The sequence below is a fragment of the Bidens hawaiensis genome, unplaced genomic scaffold (genome assembly GCF_021521415.1).
Source record: "Bidens hawaiensis isolate Kalapana, Puna unplaced genomic scaffold, B.hawaiensis_p1.1 tig00012650_1, whole genome shotgun sequence".
Lineage (NCBI taxonomy): Eukaryota > Viridiplantae > Streptophyta > Magnoliopsida > Asterales > Asteraceae > Bidens > Bidens hawaiensis.
In genome coordinates this window covers 357,720-376,744 of record NW_027492047.1, presented here as the reverse complement: position 1 = coordinate 376,744, position 19,025 = coordinate 357,720, and the positions used below count along the sequence as shown (strand labels likewise).

Sequence of the window (19,025 nt, the reverse complement as noted above, 5' to 3'; positions counted from 1 at the left end):
CACGAGTGCTATTGCCAGATGGGTTCCTCGAGCGCACCATGGGAAGAGGTAAGGTAATTGGATGGCCCCACAAGTGTCGTTGTTGGCCCATGAAGCAGTGGGACTGTGGGTGGAACTCAATACTAGAGAGCTTGTGGTTCGGTGTACCAACGGCTACATGGCCGGTGACATCTTATGTTTCGCTAAATCTATTGACTAGATAACATTTCTGATAGTCTATAACATTAGAGAATAATTTGTAGTATCTCATATGATGTTACTCATGATTTCTTGAACAAGATAGCCAACTGAAGCATATGATGAACCACCCTCAACTACCGTCGCCCTGCTTAGTTTACTCATCTCTTTCACTTTTGCTCTCACCTCGTTATTCTCCATTACTCGCCTTATTCCCCTCTCTATCTCCTCCGCCGTCACAATGACTATATTGGCACCAGGATTGAACATGTCAATCTTATAATCCAATTTCAAGTCAACCGCCAATCCCAGCTCCACAACCATTTCAAATGCATTCAATTGTTGCTCACTTTTCATTTCTGTTGAAAAGTGTTCCTTCACTATGTCAGTAAGTAAACCATTAATGTAACATGTCACATGTACCCGAACAAGGGTATAGAAAGTTGTTATCTGGTAGAGCATTTGCAGTCGAGAATTGTTGTTTACTTGTTTGAAATGCATAATGTGTTAAATGACTCCAAATGACAACATAATGTTTATAATGCTACATGTCATTTGTTTATGAGCAATATCAACAAGTTCCAGATGGCTCATATTTAGTTAGTACCCTTAATAATATCAACTCAAAACTTGTTACAAAAAATATATTGTTCACAAACAAATGATATATGTTTCTTGCACCATGAACAACCCTTCACTATGTTTAAAATGCTTTGACCATAACATAAAACTAATTAACTTTACAATTAATGAAATCATAAGGAAAAAAAACCTTAATGGTCATGGTCATTACATAGTGAAACCAGACTTGATTCAAACTTTAGCATGGTGCCAATAATTGGTGTGGGAGGAGTAGGTAAAGATTATATTTCAATCTGTTATGGGAAACTTTAGCACAAACCCACACTTTGATTTGTAATAATCAAACAGTTTTACCTATCCCACTCATACCAACTATGAACACAAGCTCAAGCAGCTTCTAGGAAGATACTGAAGATGGATTGAACACCATCTTCTAGGATTTTGGAAGGAAGAAAGAAAGAAACAAGGTTATCAGCAGCCATTGGATTTTGGATTATGATAAGGTTCGTAGGTGGGAAACAAAATAGGATAAATGACTTTATGTATGAAAGATAAAGGTGTGGACAGTTTGGTTTGGTAGCTTCACCAAATTAACTAACCGGTTTTCAGTTAATAGGTACGGTTTACTAGGTAACTTTTTTGGTTTTTGTTTCGGTTTGGTTAATAACTAAAATCAAACATGGGCTAAAATTTTTGCTAAGAAATTACATGAAATAGATGCATAAATACAAAAAATAAATGTATAAATACATGAAATTATGGTATAAAACATGAAATTGAGATATAAAAGCTAGAAAAATATGAAAATATGAATGGCTCGATTATGTTATTTTCAGTTGACCAAGGGTACAAAAATCTTATGGTAGCTTTTTGGTTACATTCGGTTTGATTTTGTTGGATAGTTTTGGCTATGATTTGATTATTGCTCACCTCTAATTAAACACACTTTACAATATTCCAGTATGATTAGGACTACTAATACCTGTTGCATGCCTTCTATATTTTATTACTATCGATTATTTAAGAAGTTTGGTGTCGCAAGCCTTTCCATTGGCCTAGGTACCGGATGACCGATTAACCACATTTAAGTTTTTTTTTTGGAAAATTGGTTTTAAATACTCCGAACTATGACATATTGGTAAATAACAGATCCAGCTTTACACTTGGCTGGTGGCAGTCACAACTAAAGAAGTATTTGTTATTAACGGTCCGCGGTTAACAGATTACTAACTCCGTTAGTATGTTGCTTACGTGGCACGCCTAGTTGTCAAATATGATATATGTGGCAGCTTATGTGGAAAACAAACCTTCTTCATCATACCCTACCCCATCACCTCCCCCCACCACCACCACCACCATCACCATCACCATCACCTTCTTCTACCTCTTTTCTGCCACCACACACACGCCACCAACCTACCACCAACCCTAACTTCTAACACCATCTCCTTTATTCTTCATACATCATACTAACACCATCCTCTAATTTAGCGAATTCAAAGAAACCCCTAAATCGATTGAATAAACCCTAAACCCCCAAATCGATCGATGGAACTGAGTTTATTGGCACAATGTTGTTGCTGAAGGAATCCAGTGGGTCCGCCATCGTGTTTTTGCAGGTTGTAAGTGGTGGTGTTAGTGAAAATGGCCGGCCGGTGGTTTTCCGGCGAACCTGCAAACCTTGCGTGGCTCGCTCTACCGTGTAGATTGACAGCCCTCACAGCGTTAGCGGCGGTGGAGAGTGTGTGAAGCGATGGCAACACAGTGGTGGTGGTGGCCCATTAGTGAACATAGTGGCGACAGATGTGATGAGCGTGAGCAGAGTGGTGTTGGTCGATGGAAAATTTTGTTGATTGAAGTTGAAAGGTGGGTGAGTTAGTTGAAGATCTGGGTTTTTGATTCTGGTTTGAAGATTTGAGATTATTGCCACGTAAGCTGCCACATATATATATGTTTTGACAAATAAGCGTGCCACGTAAGCAACATACTAACGGAGTTAGTAATCCGTTAGTCGCGGACCGTTAAAAACAAATATCTATTTAGTTGGGACCGTCACCAGCCAAGTGTAAAGTTGGGCCTGTTATTTGCCAATAAGGCATAGTTTGGAGTATTTAAAACCAATTTTCCTTTTTTTTTGATAGGTTTGATTTAGTTCCATAGACGTAACACACGTTACCGACAACATGGGGATTTTACCGACGCCTGGGTTTTACTATACCTTTTGTTTTAGTTTTAGTACTGTAATGAACGTAACCGAACACCAACTAACCACCGCAACACATGAGACAGACAACGCTCGGGTTTTACCAACTCACCGCCGCAAAGCCCAGTACCGACAACGATCAGGTTTTTCCAATGTCCGGGTTTTACCGAACCTTTTGTTTTAGTTCAAGTGCCGTAATAAACATAACAAAAAAACGATCAAATTCGTTGATTCACCGCCGCAACGCCCATGACCGACAGGGTTCGGGTTCTACCAATGCTCGGGTTTTACCGACTCACCACAACAACGTCCAGGATGACGTCATGCTTTTACCGATGGAATATGTGTCGACTTACCGCTATAACACTCAGGTTTTACAAACGCCTGGTTGGTTGGTTTTACAAACCAACTAAACATTAGTTAAAATGTTAATTTTTATTTTCTAATATGATACGCTAGTACCGGTACTTTTTTTTGGGTTTTTTAATTTGTTAATTTGACAAAATTTATTATTTTGGGTTTATAAGTTGCATACCGTAATGAACGTAGTCAATACCAGCCGTATTCGTGTTACCTTTCACGGGTTTTACATACTGAATTCTCAACTCAACGCTTGCGGGAAAATCAGTATCGTTACTGCTACGACCTTTTTAATGTGTTAATTTTTTTTATTATAGGTTATTCGAGCGTGGTGTCTACTTCCTGCGCTGACAATTTAGTGTCGCTATCTTGATGAACTTAACACATATGAACTGAATCCATATTAGTGCACCGACACAATACGACACGAACATAAGTAAATCCCGGCTGCCCGGCACGACATGTAAGGTAAAACACTATTTATATACAAAATTTGATATATTAAATTAATTTGTCTTCAAGAATTGAATATTATAACATACCAACATCTTTTATCCATACTGAATCGAAACCGAATTCCCAAACTGTTACAAATTTCCTAGACTTTATTTATCATTCTTTTTCTATTATAACCTAACTCAGGTCTTTTTTATAGAACCATCCGACGAAATTTAACCACCCAACAAAACAATACAAGCGAAATACATATATGGAGAAATAAGATTTTAAATTTTAATGATCTAAATTTCTTTGGAAGACAAAGAAGTATGAGAAAGATGAGTTGCGGGGAGAAAAAAATGGAATATTCTATCGACTTTCATGTTTTAGTTATTTTCATCTAGTTTAGGGGTTGTTAGAGAAAAAGGGAAAACCCCTCATGAATTTAATTATGATGTATACCCCTTAAAATGGAGAGGATAATTAATATACTAAATTGATTCGTCGGAGCGACAGGGCTGAACTCGCAATGTTCATCTTGATAGGGTGGTGCTCTTGCTTATAGAGCTATAATTCGCAGGAAATAAGAAAAGATCTAGCATAAATTTTGAGATCTAGTATCATGTTTTTTTGTTTTTCTTAGAACTAACGGGTTTTGTTGGCCGGTTGAGCTGGATTTGTACCATTACTCAAGTGAAATTAAATAGTTTAAACGCATTCAACAACGACAACACTACTCACACTTGTCATTTGCCGCTATCACTATAGGTCGCCACTTGCGCTGGCATTATAATTGTCGCTGCTCACATAATAATGTAGTCACCACCCAAGATCACACACCTTTTAGTATGACAAAAAATGACAATTTTATTCAAAACAACTAAAAAAATTAAAGGACTGAAATCTAACATATCGTTCTTGTCTTTTGTGTTATCAACATCACCATATTGAAATTTAACAAAAACTAGCAATTAAGAAACGTTTCTTATAAAATCTTGAACAAGAGAACCAAATGATAAATACGACGAACCACCCTCAACTATCGTCAATCTACTATTCTGACTCATCCTTTTCACTTTCTTTCTCACCAAATCACCCTCCATCAGCCGCCTTATCCCGCTTTCTATCTCCTCCGCCGTGGGGTTAAACAAATCCTTTTTGTAATCCATTTTGATCTCAACTGCTAATCCCAGCTCCACTACCATTTCAAACGCATTGACCTGTTGTTCAGCATACATAGGCCATGTTGCCACAGATACACCAAACCACAAACTCTCTAGCAACGAGTTCCACCCACAATGTGACACAAACCCTCCAACTGCACGATGACCTAACACCGCCACCTGTGGGGCCCACCCAATGACTTTCCCAATTCCAACAGTTCGCTCTAAAAACCCTTTCGGCAAAACCACTCCAGGATCCTCATAGTCTCTCGTGACTTTTGATAGTTGACCGGCTGGTGCTGGTTGACGTAGGGACCACAAGAAAGGGTAACCGCTCCTCTCTAAACCACGTGCTATCTCCTTCACTTGAACCTCATCAAAACCACCCATACTCCCAAAACAAAAGAACACAACCGATGAAGGCGGTTGATTATCCAACCACTTGATGATGTAATCGTCGGCACTAAAACCACCTTCTAGGTTGAGTATGGGTCCCACAGGATACACCGGCGGGACAGTGTTGTCAGAACGCAACGATTCAATTGCGTGTGTTTCCAATTCCAGAAATGAATTAACGATTATTGCTCTCACCTCTCTCAGTCTCCCGGCAGATGACAAAACATAATCCAGAGTTTCTTTGGTCTGGAGCATGGTCGTAAAGACCTTCGTCAAAACTGGTTTGACAAATGTTGAAACTAGTATCTCGGTGTCCAAGTGGCTCAAATTGATAACATCTTGGTTCTGATCATCACATAGTGTCTGAATATATAATCTAAACCCAAGATAAGCTGCATTACAAGTGAAGAACACATAGGTTGGAACATTAAACTCATTAGCCACATCTATCATGGAGGTGCAAAACATGTCGATCACAAACCCTGCGACCCGGCCAGAACCTTGTTGACTTGTCATGTCGACCATGATGTTTCTTACGTATTTGCAATGACTGTTTATGTATTGTTTTAAAGAATTCAATAGACCTTTTGAGTCACGAGCGGGTGGTGGGATTTCGCCTTGAGGGAGTTCAATAAAGGATATTCGCTCCATACCGGTTTTAGGTAATGATTCGATGTAGGTGGTGATTGTCGTGCTAGAACCAGTGGTAGGAGGCTTATGACAAGAACGGTTATGGAGAGACGCTGGTCACGATTCACCAATAGCTTTGCGATCTCGACGGTTGACATGATATGACCAAGGCCAGTGGAAGGGATAAATATGAGCTTTGCAACTGTATTTGCCATGTTTGTTTTAGTTTATTGATTAAGGTTTTAAATTAATAAATTTTAATATGCTTATAACTAGTATCTTGTGGGTGTTTGTCTACCAAGCCTTTTGGGTGATGCCATTGCTGGCAAATTGTAGATCCATTCCTATATTATCAAGAGCTTGAGGAATTAAGTATTGTAGCCTCACATGTCATCATCGTTCAACAACAAATACAACATATTAAGGTATTGGGACCACACTGAACACACAACTCCGTTTTAAACGAAATCTAGACCGAAGCTAAACTAATCAACCAGTTAATTAAAGTAGTTTAGATCGAAAGTTGCTTCATAGAGTAGAAAATAGATGTTTCGATTCGGTGGAAGCTTGTGAAATAGGTTATTTATGCAGAACTAAAATAGCTTAAAACAAGTCCAGCCACGACAACATCACTCACCGTCACTGCTTGTTGCTATCCGGGTGTAACTGAGTGAGCTGCTCGCGAGCTACTCGAGCTTGGATAAATTAAAAGCTAGAAAAAAAGTCGAGCTTTTTTTGAGCTGAGCTCAAGCCTCAAACAATTTAATAAGATTAATACACTTCACAGCCAAGCTCGGGCCAAGGTTGGCTCGTTTAAGGTTTTTCGTAAAATATACAAAATTAAAAATAAAACATATATAAATTAATTAATAAATATTAAATGAGCCGAGTCCGAACTTGAGAAAGAAACTCACGAGCCGAGCTCATAGACTTCGAAGAGTTCCCTTTTAAAGGAAAACAACAATGAACCAAATCAAAACTAATCCTAAAAAGCTGGAAATTAACGTTACAAATAAAAAAAATTCAAAACAAAGAGACGTTGCCTTTTGCGTGTGCATGGCCTAAGAGCACCCATAATAGGGTGCAATACGTTAGTTCTGGATGAGCTGGCAAGAGAAGCGGACAAGGGTGGGCTCACTTCATTGTCGTGGAAGCAAAATTTGTATGGTTGGGTTTGTTTTTGCAGACTTGTAGCAAACAAGAGGTGGTAGGCCTATTTTCCCACCCTCTCACATGCATATATATATATATACATATATATATATATGTTATATATATAGTTGTAATAATTTTTAAATACGGTTTGTAAATGTTTGTTGTTAAAGAAGAAAGTTGGGGTTTTGAGAAAAGTTTGGAATTTGATGTGGCATGGATTTGCTGGTTTGTTGAGGTGGATGCTCTTATTCATAAGTTATTCTTACGAACTGGGTGATGTGTGGTTGAAAGAACGTGGTTTAAGTATTTTATATTGTGTGTTTTACTTGTTTATATGTATCGAACACAAGTACTTTGATTGGTTTTATGTTTGCAGGTGATCGGAGCTTAAAAGAGCTTAAAGGAGCTAATTTGAAACATTTAGGATGGAGGGGAAATGCAAGTAATGATATATGATATGATAAATTAAAAGCTAGAAAAAAAGTCGAGCTTTTTTTGAGCTGAGCTCAAGCCTCAAACAATTTAATAAGATTAATACACTTCACAGCCAAGCTCGGGCCAAGGTTGGCTCGTTTAAGGTTTTTCGTAAAATATACAAAATTAAAAATAAAACATATATAAATTAATTAATAAATATTAAATGAGCCGAGTCCGAACTTGAGAAAGAAACTCACGAGCCGAGCTCATAGACTTTGAAGAGTTCCCTTTTAAAGGAAAACAACAATGAACCAAATCAAAACTAATCCTAAAAAGCTGGAAATTAACGTTACAAATAAAAAAAATTCAAAACAAAGAGACGTTGCCTTTTGCGTGTGCATGGCCTAAGAGCACCCATAATAGGGTGCAATACGTTAGTTCTGGATGAGCTGGCAAGAGAAGCGGACAAGGGTGGGCTCACTTCATTGTCGTGGAAGCAAAATTTGTATGGTTGGGTTTGTTTTTGCAGACTTGTAGCAAACAAGAGGTGGTAGGCCTATTTTCCCACCCTCTCACATGCATATATATATATATACATATATATATATATGTTATATATATAGTTGTAATAATTTTTAAATACGGTTTGTAAATGTTTGTTGTTAAAGAAGAAAGTTGGGGTTTTGAGAAAAGTTTGGAATCTGATGTGGCATGGATTTGCTGGTTTGTTGAGGTGGATGCTCTTATTCATAAGTTATTCTTACGAACTGGGTGATGTGTGGTTGAAAGAACGTGGTTTAAGTATTTTATATTGTGTGTTTTACTTGTTTATATGTATCGAACACAAGTACTTTGATTGGTTTTATGTTTGCAGGTGATCAGAGCTTAAAAGAGCTTAAAGGAGCTAATTTGAAACATTTAGGATGGAGGGGAAATGCAAGTAATGATATATGATATGATAAATTAAAAGCTAGAAAAAAAGTCGAGCTTTTTTTGAGCTGAGCTCAAGCCTCAAACAATTTAATAAGATTAATACACTTCACAGCCAAGCTCGGGCCAAGGTTGGCTCGTTTAAGGTTTTTCGTAAAATATACAAAATTAAAAATAAAACATATATAAATTAATTAATAAATATTAAATGAGCCGAGTCCGAACTTGAGAAAGAAACTCACGAGCCGAGCTCATAGACTTCGAAGAGTTCCCTTTTAAAGGAAAACAACAATGAACCAAATCAAAACTAATCCTAAAAAGCTGGAAATTAACGTTACAAATAAAAAAAATTCAAAACAAAGAGACGTTGCCTTTTGCGTGTGCATGGCCTAAGAGCACCCATAATAGGGTGCAATACGTTAGTTCTGGATGAGCTGGCAAGAGAAGCGGACAAGGGTGGGCTCACTTCATTGTCGTGGAAGCAAAATTTGTATGGTTGGATTTGTTTTTGCAGACTTGTAGCAAACAAGAGGTGGTAGGCCTATTTTCCCACCCTCTCACATGCATATATATATATATACATATATATATATATATGTTATATATATAGTTGTAATAATTTTTAAATACGGTTTGTAAATGTTTGTTGTTAAAGAAGAAAGTTGGGGTTTTGAGAAAAGTTTGGAATCTGACGTGGCATGGATTTGCTGGTTTGTTGAGGTGGATGCTCTTATTCATAAGTTATTCTTACGAACTGGGTGATGTGTGGTTGAAAGAACGTGGTTTAAGTATTTTATATTGTGTGTTTTACTTGTTTATATGTATCGAACACAAGTATATTGATTGGTTTTATGTTTGCAGGTGATCGGAGCTTAAAAGAGCTTAAAGGAGCTAATTTGAAACATTTAGGATGGAGGGGAAATGCAAGTAATGATATATGATATGATATGATAGAGAATTGAAAACCGAAGAAGTCGCCGCAAACGGGGACGAAAACGGAGTTGAAATGAAGATTTTATGAAGAAAACGATGTTTTGATGTTGTAGTCGTCGTAAGGCAGTGACCAGAGGCCGTAGGCTATGGTGGCCAGGCCTTAGGCTACGGCCGGGTCTGACAATAAATCGTTTTTTCTTGTTTTTCTTCCATATTTAAGCCCAATTAAACCCTACGTGGAATATTATTCATACCCTAGCCACCAAGGACGACTTTGGAGCAATTCCTCACCATCTTAACCTCTCTCAATCACCAAATCATCCATGATTTCATCATTCCAATCCATATTCGAGTCAATCGTGATACAGAGGCAAGGCTAAACCACTCGTGACCACTTCAGGTGTAGGGTTTTCATATGAACTGATTATTCTTATGAACATTACATGTATTGGGAATTAGTTTTGATTAATACTTTAATTGATTGAATCTATATGTTTATTGGAATTGATTAAAGAGTTGTGTTTTGGGGACTTTCATTTATCATCAATTATTTGGTTTGTGTTCATCAACATTCAGGATTAAGTTCTTATCATCATTGAACCGTTTACCATTAATCATTGGTAGATGCTAAATTTTATATTAATGAACTGGTAATTAAGTAGACCATGTTCAGTTGTGTCAATTCTCCAGATTAAGTTCTGTGAATCATCATAACCAAACTATTGTGTCTAGTAATCATTTATCTATTCTAATACACGAATCATGTCTATGTGATTTCCCGATTTGTATAAATTATTGTCAGTTAGTTTATTGCATATCCTGAACCTAAATTGTAGTCAATGTTTTCTTAAATTGTTTTACAACCAAATTAATTTCTAAACCGCTTGACACCGTCTGTCCGTTTAGTTTAATAATTTCATAAATTATGAGTTTGATTAGCACTTTCCACTTATTCTTTATGGAGACGATCTTACTTACATGTACTAGTTATAGGTATTTAAGCTTGATAAATACTTTTTTTTTATTAGAGAACGACATCTACATCAAAATGACGCCGTTGCTGGGGAGCTAGTGCGCTTAGTGTTGCGTTGCTTTTTTGATTAAAAATAAAAACAAAAAACCAAAAATATTAAAAAAAACAAAAATCCAAAAATATTATTCTTTTTATTTCTTTTTGTTTAGGTTCGATATTCTACTTGGTATTGTTTGTCTTTGCTTGTGCAGGAACTTATGTTAGTGTCGGCAGCATGCGTGTAGTTCGGTTATGAGTTATTACAGTAAACAAAGTCCACCAGGTAGCCCATTACACCCAACATTCACCTAAAAACAACAATCTTCAAACTTTGACCTGCCACATCCTCAAACACAACACCAATATGAATATGGTGATTTTGATGAGTTTGTGCCTTCAGTGCCACAATTTAATCTAAGAGGTCGGAATCGGGTCAAGTTGGGTCAGAAAAGGTATAATGGTGTTCAACAAAACAATTATGGAGGAAAACAGGGCCAGGATGAGTATATGAATGAAGTGTCTATGGAGAATCACAGATCCCGAGTTAGAGGAGTTGCCCAGTCATTTTGTGACTATAGTACCAATGAACGCCCCACGGATCGCATCACCGCACCAGAATACAAGATCTTTTGAGAATCAGGGGAATAGGCAAACAGGTCAGCATGGGTCAGATGATAACTCCATCAATGAAAAACTAGATACAATTATTGAGTTAATGATGGATATTCAAAAAGGCAACGAGATCAGAGATAAGGAAATCAAGACAGGACAATTAACTCAAGAAGTGGCAGTCATCAGAAGAGATTAAGGTAAGCTTTGTAGCGATACTCAGATATGTCTAACTCACAAATCCTCTAACACAATTAGTGCCCACATAAATGAGGTAAGTACTAGTCCTCTTTCTGAAAAATCTGTTGTTGAAACTCATTCACCACAATGTGTAGGGTGGGGTGAATGATATAACTGAATCTAAGGGTGAAGGTGAACATGATCAGGAAGTTAAAAGTTTTACAAAGTCTAAAATTGATCTGAATAGCATGTTATCTAAAATTAGTAATTTAAATGTTAAAGTTTCATTTCCTTTAGCTTTACTTGCATCCAAAAATTTAAGTAAACGGGAACCACCTAAGGGTGAAAAGTGGGAAAATTATGAAAAAGTGAAAATAAATAAACCGTTGCTTGAACAAATTAAAGCGAATCCTGATCATGTTGAGTGTTTAGAAGAGTTAAGTACCAAAAAACGACGTCACAAGTTTCCTAAACAACTTGATTTAATTGCTAGTGTGAACGCCGTTTTGATGGGTACCCTTCCCCTGAAACTTCAAGATCCAGGAACACCTATTATTTCAATACAAATAGGTGATTTTAAATTAGATAGGGCTTTGTTGGATCTTGGATCTTGTGTTTTACCGGGGAGTTTGTATGATCAGTATGATTTTTTAGGCCACTACAAAAAGTTAAAACAACAGTGGTGTTGGCTGATCAAACTTCTAAGTGTCCTAAGGGGATTGTAAAGGATGTGATTGTAAAAGTTGGTGAATTCTACTATCCTATGGATTTCCTCATGCTTGATTGTGTAAATAATACACAACCGACTATTATTATGGGTAGACTGCTCTTAGCTACAACAAACGCTATTATTTATAGTGTTGAGCGAACGGTTAGAATGAGGTTCGGGAAAAACAAAATGAGTTTAAAGTTGTTTTCTAATTTATCTGGTCATAAAACTGACAAGTGTGAATCTTCGGAGAAGGAGAATCAAACAGAAAAGAAAGAATGGTTTATGATTGACAGGTTAAATGAAGAGAAAGTGAAGAAGAAGTCAAAAAAGAGAAGAAGAAAAAAGGTCAAGAAATCGTTGGAGTATGACTATTACAGAGAAACTTGCAAATTCAATGATCTAGAATGGAAAAAAACTAATCATGATAATGGAACAAGTTTAGGAGCGAAAGAGGCAAGCACCCTATGAGACCACCATGAACGTCACATAAGGTATGGTCTGGCTAACAAAAATTTAGCGCTAACCGGGAGGCAACCCGGCCTTGTATACAAGTACGTTTATATTATGTTGTATTTAAAACTTTGAGGGTGTAGTTTCCTATAAACCCCCACGAGACCTCACTCTTCCACCCGGGCTACCGGGGGGTTTAAATGGCTTGTTGCATACGCTAAATGCAATCATGATTCCTACGAAAGTGAGTTAGGTCTTTTAACATTTTTACTAGTATAACAAATTTAATTATGAAATTTATTTAACTTGGCTTGGTAATTAAAATTAACAGTTTTGCAAACGGTTTAAAAGACTTATCCTAAAAATTGTGAGAAGCATGCTTCTACACGTTTTAGAGTTTGCAGATGTTGTTGAGTGAATTGAGGAGCCGGGTTTGTTGAGAGCAACCACGAGTGTACATGAGTTGCTTACTTTCTTATCAGGTGAATTCATTTCCATAATTCGTTTTGTTTTATTAGTTTTATTGTTAAAAGTGTAATTGTATAGTTGTATAATTTTTAGGACTATCACATTAAGCCTGGTTTTAAAATTTATTATCAGTCAATTTTAAGTCCGTCCTCAATAATATATTTTTAATGCTAAATTTTAAACATTGAGGACAATGTTAACCTCAAGTATGGGATATGGGGAAATTAAATTTTTTGCTTTAGAGTAGCTTGATTGTGCCCATTATATCATTTTCATACTCAACTTGTTCAAAATGTTCATATGACACATGTCAGTTAGCACTGCAAGTATGTATTTCTCAACTAAATTATTCTACATATAAATACCCATAGATGAGTAATAGCATATTCATCTCATCAAGGCCTTCAACACACAAAACAAGAATGCGATCTCTCACCGCTTTCCTGGTTTTCTTCTCACTTCTTTTGGTAAAAAAAAATCATATTTTGCTAGTGTTTGATAGGAACGGTATTTATAATTTAAACGCTTTAATATCTTACGCCTCACACGGTCGTTTTCGCAAAACGCTCGTCTAATACTACATGAAAAACATGTTAGGATTAAACTCAAACACGAAACCGAACACACACACGAAAGCAATAAACGAACACGAGGATTTAACGTGGTTCGGTCTAAACTGACCTACGTCCACGGGTGACAACTAGATATTCTTTATTGAGTGACGAAAGATTACAAGTACATAATGTTGTTTATATAGAGACTGAACTAGGGTTAGTAAATTATTATGCAAAAAATCTAAACTGGGCCGGGCTTCGGTCTGGCCACCCTACACCCATCTGCCCTTTGGACTTCAAATAATAAATCGGGCCAACAAAAGGCCTACGAAACCCAACAATCTCCCACTCGGAGGCCTTGAATACTCTTGTCTGCACTCCTGATTGTACTTCTGTAATCTGAATATTAAACTTCTTCTAGTTGCCACCGCCTTCTCATCAATTAACCTGAAGGCCCGTTGAAGCTCCCCGGAGCTCCAACACGTCAGTCACGGCTGAAACTGCCGCTGACCCGTTCTCTGTCCCTACCGGCTCCCACTGTAACAAACTACCGGATCCTGAGATAACCTGAGAACAAACACTCTCCATATTCAGCAAGTAATTCATTGGGGAGACTTTTAAAGCTGGAATACTGGTTTTCTTAATCCACTGTCGACCTGGAACTGTAAATGAAACACGACCTGTGCTCCCACTGTCATGATGTCCCCCAACTGATTTAACCTTCCTAGCTCGTTCATCCTGAATCTTCACCTTGGCTCTGGGTTTGTTACTTGCAAAACGAACCTTCTTCTGCCCACGAGATTCTGTGAACCGGATTTTGTCTTTCACCAAAACTGGATCCACTCCTTTCGATGACATGCCGACCATATACAATGAACCCATTTTCGTGCCACGAGCAACCACAAGATTCCCTTTGACTACTTTCCACTGCTAATTCCCGAACTTAACATCGTGCCTCTGGTCATCCAACTGCCCAACTGAAATCAAACGTTTCTTCAAACTTGGAATAACCCTCACGTCTTTCAAAGTCCAAGAAGTACCGGCTGAAGTTATCAAATCAACATCTCCCATACCCGTAACCTCTAAAATATCATCATTCGCTAGTCGAACCTTTCCAAAATCCCCAAATTTAAGATTCTTCATCGTTTCACTACAGTGAGTGGCATGAAACGATGCACCAGAATCCATCACCCAAGCATCAACGCTACTCTCAACACTACAAACCAAAGCCTCATCACTACTGACCCCGTCATCTGTGTCGTCTTCTGTAACGTTCACCTCCTTCTTACCATTCGGACACTGATTCCTGAAGTGTCCTTTCTCTTTACAACCCCAACATTCAATATCCTTACGAGTCTTAGACTGACTCCTCTTCCTGCTCCCACTGCCTCGCTGTTTTCCCCTACCTCTACCTTCTGTGACTAGCATATTGCCTGATGATTCACCTGAACTTCTGCGTCTTGAATCTTCTCCCAGAATCAGATCTCGAATCCCATCGAAAGTAATATTTGTAGACGAACTACAAACTGCAGTCACTGTTTGCGACCAACTGTCGGGCAAAGAGGATAATAACAAGAGGCCTTGAACTTCATCATCAAACTTAATGTCAACTGACACTAAGCGGGACAAGATCGAATTAAGATTATTGATATGCGTTGTAACTGACCCACCCTCTTTCATTCTTGTTGTTACTAGCTCTCGGATAAGATAGACTTTATTCGCTGCCGAAGGCTTCTCAAACATGTTAGATAGTGCTTCTATCATACCACGTGCTGTGGTTTCTTTCATGATGTTAAACGCCACATCTTCCGACAACGACAAAGTAATACAAGCCCTGGCTTTCTTGTCTAACTTCTTCCAATCTGCTTCTGACATCTTTTCTGGTTTTACATCCTCAAGCACTACATCTAAATCTTTCTGACAAAGTAGCGCCTCAATCTGCATCTTCCACCAACCAAATTTCTGTCCATCAAACTTCTGTATAGAAACCTTTCCGTCTTCTGCCATGACAATGACTAAACGAAAAACTGGATAAAAGCAGAGACAGACACAGCAATGGCACGAGCCTGAACTTAACAGCTGTTCTACTGAACTCTGTTAAATAATCAACCTATTTAAACGGCAGCGGAAATACGAACTGTAAATCAGAAACTGAAACGATAAAACCTGACAAACGCGGTTGACACTGATTATCCGTTTCTTTAAACAATTTCTTCTGACCTGACAACGGTTATTCAAATAATAGGATCTTGATTCAAACGTTCGTGGCTCGTACTTTGCAAAACATGATCTCCACCCAAAACAATATATATATAATACCAATATATATTATTGTTGCCAATACCAAATTAAATTAAAAAAGAAACATGTACCAAACCTCAAAAAGAAAGTAATAAATTCTGGTCCACACTTACTCCTTGTGTTCACAGCCCAGATTTTCCCTTTTTCTTTTTTTTTTCAAAGCCTAATATAGGGACTATTCAACCTGGTCAAATAAAAAAATGAGGCTAGATCTAACCTTCCTGTTCACACGCTTCTTCTTTGTCCTTGATCTTTTGATCATTGGCAAATCAACTAGGGATAGTGACGGTGCAAACGGCGATTACCGGTGGTGGCGAACGGTGGTGCAAGCAAAACTTCGACGCGGCGGAACCCTAAACGGCAGCGGCGGAAACTGCCGACTGCTGTAGCTTTCGAATGGAACCAACAACCAACAAAAACGTAGATCGACGGGCTGGGTTTAGTAGCGGCGTAACAATTGCGTAAACCCTAACGGCGATCGGAAAACCGTAGGCGGCGGCGGAACCCTAGCGCAGTAGGGTGGTGGCGGCTGGATGGTTTGGCGGCGACTCGGCTGGTTCAACGTGTTCTTCGCGTGATCTGATCCTAAGCTTTAGATACCACTTGTTAGGATTAAACTCAAACACGAAACCGAACACACACACGAAAGCAATAAACGAACACGAGGATTTAACGTGGTTTGGTCTAAACTGACCTACGTCCACGGGTGGCAACTAGATATTCTTTATTGAGTGACGAAAGATTACAAGTACATAATGTTGTTTATATAGAGACTGAACTAGGGTTAGTAAATTATTATGCAAAAAATCTAAACTGGGCCGGGCTTCGGTCTGGCTACCCTACACCCATCTGCCCTTTGGACTTCAAATAATAAATCGGGCCAACAAAAGGCTACGAAACCCAACAAAACATTTATTTATTTTCATAAAACAAACATGGCATATATTTACACCTATTTCTTATGCTGGCTGTTACTTTTGATGGTTCAAACTTTTAAAAGTTGATATTTCGAAATGAAATTTTGAGGGGTGTTACATGGGCTAATATGCATAACAGACCATTATCAAAAAACAACTAAAATTAAGAGACGTTAGTTATAAAATCTTGAATAAGAGAACCAACATAGGAATACGATGAACCACCCTCTACCACAGTCAGTCTGCTATTCTCACTCATCTTTTTCACTTTCGTTCTCACCATATCATCCTCCATCATCCGTCTTATCCCGCTTTCTATCTCCTCTGCCGTGACTATATTCGTTTCCCCTGTAGAGTTTAACAAATCACTTTTGTAATCTAATTTGATCTCCACCGCTGATCCCAGTTCCATCACCATTTCAAATGCATTGATCTGTTGCTCGGCATACAAAGGCCATGTAGCTACCGGTACACCGAACCATAAACTTTCTAACAACAAGTTCCAACCACAATGGGACACGAACCCACCAATTGCATGGTGACCCAGCACCGCCACCTGTGGGGCCCACCCAATGACTTTTCCAATTCCAATTGTTCGCTCTAGAAATCCTTCCGGCAAAAACATTCCACAATCCTCGTTGTCTCCAGTGACATTTGACACTTGATTGGCTTGTGTTGTTTGACATAGCGACCACACGAAATGGTAGCCACTTTGTTCCAAACCATGTGCTATCTCCTTCACTTGAACCTCATCAAAACTACCCATACTCCCAAAACACAAGAATACAACCGAGGAACGCGGTTGATTATCCAACCATGTGATGATGTCATCGTCTAATGGTTTTCTTTCACCGGAACCACCTTCTAGGTTTAATACGGGTCCCACTGGACACACCGGCGGGATGGTAGTGTCAGATAATAACGACTCGATTGCGTGTGTTTCCAGTTCCAAGAACGAATTTACAATTATTGCTTTGACCTCCCTCAGTCTTCGGGCTGATGACAGAACAAGGTCCAGACTTTCTCTGGTCTGGACCACGGTTGGAAAGACCCTTGTTGGCACCGGTTTAACAAATGTTGGAATTGATATCACGGTGTCCGAGTGGCTCAACTTGATAACATCTTGGTTCTGAACATCACATAATGTCTGAATATGTGATCTAAACCCAAGATAAGCTGCATTACTGGTGAAGAACACGTAGGTTGGAACATCAAACTCGTTAGCCACATCTATCATGGAGGTGCAGAACAGGTCGATCACAAACCCTGCAACCCGACCCGAACCCTGTTGACTTGCCATGTCGACCATGAAGTTGCTTACGTATTTGACGTGTCTGTTGATGTATTTTTTAAAGGTAGTCAAGGGATCTTTTGAGTCACACGCTGGTGGGATTTCCCCTTGAAGGAGTTCAATGAAAGATATTCGATCCATATTTGTTTTCGTTAGTGATTCGATGTAGGTGGTGATAGTCGAGCTAGAATGAGAAGTAGGAGGCTTGATGACAAGGATTGTTACCAAGAAACGTTGGTCACGATTCACTAATAACTTTGCGATCTCGACGGTTGACATGATATGACCTAGGCCAGGGGATGGGATGAATACGAGCTCGGCAACTGTATTCACCATTTTTGTTTGGTTTATTGTTTAAGGTTTAAGTTAATTGTGATGTTTGATTTGTTTATTATAAGTGTCTTGTAGGTGTTTACATAACCATTCCTTTCGGGTGATGCTATTGCTGGCAAACTGTAGATCCATTCTTGAATTATCATCAAGATCTTGTGGAGTCAAGTAATATTGCAACCTCACATGTCATCTTCGTTCAACAAAAGAAGACGACATATATTAAGGAACCAGGACCAGCAAAAAAGACAACATATTAAAGAACAAGGACCACTATGAAATCACATGAACAACATGGTTAAAAGAGTTACTAAGGGTAGTTTGGTGGGAAGCTTTTAGAAGCTCGTAGCTTCAAGCTTTTAAAAAAAACTCATATTTAATTAAAAATATTGTTTGGTTCAAGTAGCTTAAAACTTTTAGGTTAGAAGAAAAAACTTAAAGTTTAAAGCTTCTACTAGTAGCGTTTAGAAAGAGTTACAAGCTTTTAGTATTTTAATTTACTTAAATAACCTTCCAAAATAAATACATTTACTATTATTATTTTTAGTTATGCCTATTTTAGTAATTTTATACATTTTATTAAAAATTTCAGTTATTCTGTCAAGCATCTAAATATATCTAAAAAGCTACAGCTACAGCTTCCAGCCACTAGCTTCTAGCTACAGCTAGCGGCTAGTTTTGCCAAACATACCGAGCATGTTTTGTAGGAAGCTTTTAGGAGCTTCTAGCTTCAAGTTTTTAAGAAAAAACTCCTACTCGATTAAAAGTCTTGTTTATTTTAAGGATTTTGAACCTTTTATGAGGAGAAAAAGCTTAA

At 38.1% G+C, this 19,025-nt stretch overlaps 2 pseudogenes across 1 annotated transcript; both read right to left on the bottom strand.

Annotated features, from left to right (window-relative positions):
• Window positions 1-171: 171 nt before the first annotated feature.
• LOC143541813 (anthocyanidin 3-O-glucosyltransferase 2-like) lies at window positions 172-6,167 on the bottom strand (annotated as a pseudogene).
• Window positions 6,168-9,160: 2,993 nt separating this feature from the next.
• Window positions 9,161-18,308, bottom strand: LOC143541812 (anthocyanidin 3-O-glucosyltransferase 2 pseudogene; annotated as a pseudogene). The gene is made up of 2 exons (XR_013136808.1): window positions 16,706-18,308; window positions 9,161-9,205 (listed from the first exon to the last, which is right to left on the bottom strand). The product of XR_013136808.1 is annotated as an anthocyanidin 3-O-glucosyltransferase 2 pseudogene (transcript).
• Between the last annotated feature and the right edge of the window lie 717 nt (window positions 18,309-19,025).